Source organism: Otolemur garnettii, unplaced genomic scaffold (assembly GCF_000181295.1).
Source record: "Otolemur garnettii isolate 467f Iridium unplaced genomic scaffold, OtoGar3 scaffold00036, whole genome shotgun sequence".
NCBI lineage: Eukaryota > Metazoa > Chordata > Mammalia > Primates > Galagidae > Otolemur > Otolemur garnettii.
In genome coordinates, this window is record NW_003852431.1 from 1,369,649 (window position 1) to 1,374,854 (window position 5,206).

The window sequence follows — 5,206 nt, forward strand, 5'->3', positions numbered from 1 at the left end:
GTAATATCTCAGGTTGGTTTTGATTTGCCTTTCTCTGATGATTAGGGATAGTGAGCACTTTTTCACTTGTTTGCTAGACATTCATTTGTCTTCAAAGAAAGTTCTGTTCTTGTTTCTACTCATTTCAAAGTTGATTAGTCTGAGTTCTCTGTAGATTCTAGTTATCAGCTCTTTGTCAGAATCCTAGCACACAACTATCTTCTCCCATTCTGAAGGTTGTCTGTATGCTTTAGGTGTTTACCCTTAGTTGTGCAGAAGCTTTTCTTATTTTTTAGCTTTTTAGTTTGATTAAATAAATGATGTCCCATTCATTTATTTTTAGTATTACTGCAATTGCCAAGGTCTTCATAAAACTGTTTCCAGCACAGCTCATCTAGGCTCCTGGCCTTGCCTCCTCCCAGCAATTCTGTGGGAGAGAGAAGGCAGAACTGAAGTGGAATGACACCAGTAACAGGATAAAAACTTCTTGGCCTCTACAGCAACATTTTCCAGCTCAGGCAGAAATGGCAGGTCACCTGTGGGCAGATGGAAGATACCATCAAAGAAAAACAGTACATACTAAATAAAGCTGCATCCTGAGATGCTGATGTATTCCTTGATCATTTCTAAGAGTTTTGTAGTTGAGTGAGAGGGGAAGGGTGGGGGAAGGCTGGGAAGAGGGAGGGTATTTGGTGGTACCTCACCTAATATGCACAATGCAATGCTACATTTCAAAAATATTAATAATGGAGTATAAATGTCTTACCACAACCAATAAGAAAGTAAGATCATGGTTATATTAACCAGTTTGTTGTAAGAATTCCACAATGTATATCAAATGAGCACATTGTACCCTACAAATGCATGAATGTACACAGTTATGATTTAACAAAATAAATAAATCTAGAATGCTGCTCCAGAAAAACAAAAATTGTACAGACACAGACCTGATTAAACAGTTTATAGATGAATGTACAGCCAGGATTGAAACTGGACTATATTATTAAATTCCTTACCCTTGGCCAATTCATCTGCCTCCCATGGTCCTTCCCCATGCTTTGAATCTAGGAGGAACTGAGAAATCTTTCCAAACCTATATATCCCTAATCTCATAATGAAGTTTCCTGATTTAGAACGAAGTTTACTTCTGGGAATGATGAACCAGCTAGGTCTTGAATGTAAACCATATAGCAAAACAATCTTTCTTTAGGGGCAACAATTAAAGTACCTTCTTAAAACCTCCAAAACTGCTTTTCACCCCATGATGTGTGCTCACATATCCCCAGAGTTTGTCAGGGATATGTCAGCTTGCCTAAGTGGACAGCGTTAGTCCTAGAAGTCATGAGACTTATATCCTCTCTGAAGTTACATGTGGACCAAGGCAGCTGAAGGATGAGAGGCTTTTCATGAAAATGCTCTTCACCATATGTGCTGGCTGATGCAAAATCCCCAGTCAGTTGCTGGAAGTTTTTATGGCTTCTATAAAATTATGTGCCATTTTGAGATTTTTTTTGGTCAAGTCACAGATTAACTTTAAAATGAGGTGTTTTGTGTGTGCTTTTTTTGTTTTCTTTTGATTTGTCCAATTTTCAGATAAACTCTCCTTAGAAAGTGAGTCATTAGATTGATTATGGTTTTTCACGGAAAATTTACATAAGACTCATTTCTGTCTTAGTTATATGCATATGTTTATCTTATCTGAAATCCTGTGATTACTTCAGATGCACTTTGAATCAGAAAAGCTCACTGGAAGCTCATGCTGCATTCATAATGAATGTTTAACACAATCAAAAAGTACAAGGCCCAAGATGACTTTCAGATTGTGTCTAAACAGAAATGGGGAAAATGTCCATGGAAATATAAAGGATTTTTATCCGTGCATGTGCAGACTCAGGTGAGAGTCCCATGCCATGTCGTTTGTATATCAATGTCATTCCCCCCTGAGCATAAATAAGATGGCATCACCATATAGGCAAATCTCTATTGAAAAAAAAAAAAAAAAAAGAACTTTCCCAGGCCAATGTCGTTAAGAGCTTTTCCCACATTTTTTTCTAGATGTATTGTTTTATGTCCTATATTTAATCTTTTATCCAGCTAGAGCCATGTTTGCAAGTGGTGAGGGATGCTGATCCAGCTTCAGGCTCTTGCATATGGGTAACCAATTCTTCCGGCGCCATTTATTAAATACAAAGGGACATAGTAAAGTGGGCTATCATTGTGGTATTGTTATTGTCTGAATTTATAGTTATAATTATTTCTTGACAATTTTCCATTTTATTAATAGTATATTAGTTGATGTCACTGAGTTAAGTTGTGGAGTTAGACTTTTTTCTCATTTAAAAAAGTAAATTATAGTAAGAAACTAGTGAATCTCACATATTTCCTGGGAAAGTCTATCACATGTGAGAGACAGAGAAGTCAATAGGAAATTCAGTTAATTTTTGATAAGCAATTTTAATATCAATATGAGCAAAAAGTACTTCATAATCACAAGGGGAGGGTCATTGTACCAGTTCTGTTAGCTGTTTGAATGTATCTTATACTGAATACAGCAAAATGAAAGGGTGACAGCTAGCCAGCTGGAAGGGAGCAAGAATGTTCCAGACAGAGCAGGGAAAAAATAGAAATTCTACAAGTAGTTAATTATAGATGGATGATGTAAGTTATGATAACCAGGATTCATGCCTTTAATATCATGTTCTTCATAAAAAGTGGATATTATGCCAAAGGTTAGAAGGTACCGACAGATTTTAAAAAGTGAAGTGAGAACTGAAGTATTGAATTATGCATTTTAGAATAATCATTCTGAACTCACTCTGAAGAAACTGAGGGGAGAAGAACTTGGCTGAAGCCTAGGAGACTTTAATAACAGTGCATTTTAATTATTTAGGCAAGAGATGACAATAAGCTAAATTTTGCAAAAAAAAAAAAAAAGGAAAATGAGATAAAAAGTAGATGATTTTAAGGGACATTGATTTTTTTGGTAAATGACTGGTTAAGGGTGTAAAAGACTATATGGATATCTTTTAATAGTTTAAACCTTACATTTACAAAGAACATCATGAGGGTCAAATTGATGTATAAATTTTGTAAGAATACATCAAAAGTAGAGAAAAGTTTTTCAAAGTCAGATCTCAAGTCACCACTTTCAAGCAAATTCCAGTCAGAATGAGGGGGCTACTTAAGTTGTGGATTTACAGTTTTGTAATGAGAACAAAATACAACTTTCTAAGTCACTTTTCAATTTCTGTTAGTGTCAAAGTAATGTACACTATGTCGATTTAATCTAAGTTTATTTCTTTTCATTCTTGGGATTGAATAAAGTGTGATTAACTGATTAAAGCAAATTGTTTATGTGCAGAATTGGTGTGGTAACCAAGGACAGAATTATAACCCATTTCTTTTTAACCAAAGAACAATCTTTGGTTAATGTAGGAAGAATAGAGAAGGGGGCATTGAATGGGAAGAGATGTTAAAAATATTTATTTCAAGTTTATTAACATAAAATAACACGATTAGCTCAAGGAGATCACTTAAGTGAAATGAAGAAATAAAATGGGTCCAACAAAAACATAAGTCATCAATGGTCAGAAATGTTAAAGTTTCAAAAACATTGACAATTTGTTATGATATTCTTGTTACATTTGGTTTAAACATTTAACAGAGACCAGTTTGGGGCTAAAAATGCACTCAGAAATTTAGGAGACAACTTCAGACACGGCATGTCCTAAATTTGCATACAAGATCCAACCAATGTCTTGCTTGAAAACTAAACAATGTCTTTGCCTGAAAAGCCCCAGAGGCCTAGGGAAAAAGTAATAGCTGAAAGCTGACAAATCTGAGCCTAGATTTTAGATATTGCCTACTACTGGGGGAATAGAATCTGTAGTATACATCTAATCAAGAAAACGCTATGGTTTTAACAGAACATAATAGAAGCTTGAGTATCTACAGGATATGAATGATAATAAGTTTCCACAGCAAAAAGTACATAGAAGACAAGATAGGAAAAGGGTGACTCATTTTCAAGAAAAATCCAGTCAATATTAAGTAACATTAAAACATCCCAGATTGTATAAATATAAGAGAAATGTTTATGTTATAGTCCTGAAAGATAAAAACACAATGAATGACCATATGTAAGTTTTCAGTAAAGAAATATTTACTGTACTTAAAAATCAGAAAAATATATACCTAAATATGCTACAAGTCAAGTAAATACCCCCTGGATGAATTATAGCAGAACTACAGATAGCTAAACCAGGGGTCCGCGATCTTGACAGAGCAACAAAGACTATCCATTTGGAAGATGAAAAATAATAGAAGATTGAATTAAAAGAGTTGGAGCCTCAGAGTCTCAAAACTTACATGTAACTTAAGTTTCCAAAACAGCAAAGTAAGAGAACAGGGCAGAAAACTATTTGAAGACCCAATATCTGAATATTTCATAAATGTAGTGAAAAATAGCAACTTATACATCTAAGAAGCTTAATAAAACTCAAGAAAGACAAACATAAGAAATGCTTCCTTTAAGTATAAAGTCAAATTCCTGAAATATAAAGATAAATAAAAAAATCTCAATCACACGAAAGTATGTTTTGAAAAAACAATACACATCACAGCTAACTTGCACAAGAAGTGAGAATACAATGAAAGATATATTTTCATAATACCTTTATGCATAAAGAAAATTTTTGTTATTCCAATTTTCTAGGTCCTATAAAACTATCTTTTAAGAATAAAGGTGAAATAGATATATTTGAAGACAAACAAAAACTTACAAATATATTGTTATCAAATAGAGAGTACAGTAAGTGCTAAAAAGAATAGTCAACATCAGATGAAAGTAGGGTGAAGGTCAGGAGATGTTAAACACACGGACACAGGTTGAATACTTGTTTTTTTCATTTTTACCTTAATTTTCTTAATTTTAATATTTTCCGTAAAACACATATAACTGGTTACAACAAAATCTAAACTAAAACAGTATCAAATGAAAAAGTTGTTATAGCTACAAAATGTTCAGCAAACTAGAAATAACTAGTTCCCTTAATGTGTAATAATCTCGATAGAGAAGCCTACAGTTAACATAATAATTAATCTTGAAAATACAATGCTTTCCTTCAGATCAAAAGACTATAAGAATGTCTTTTCACATGTTTTTTTGGCCTTATTCATTGCACTAAAGCTAGAAAAAATAATAATAGGCACACACATCAGAAAGAAA

General features: G+C 33.5%; 1 pseudogene; it reads left to right on the plus strand.

Annotated features, from left to right (window-relative positions):
* The first annotated feature begins 459 nt into the window (after positions 1–459).
* On the plus strand, positions 460–1,107 carry LOC100961947 (annotated as a pseudogene).
* The last annotated feature ends 4,099 nt before the right edge of the window (positions 1,108–5,206 follow it).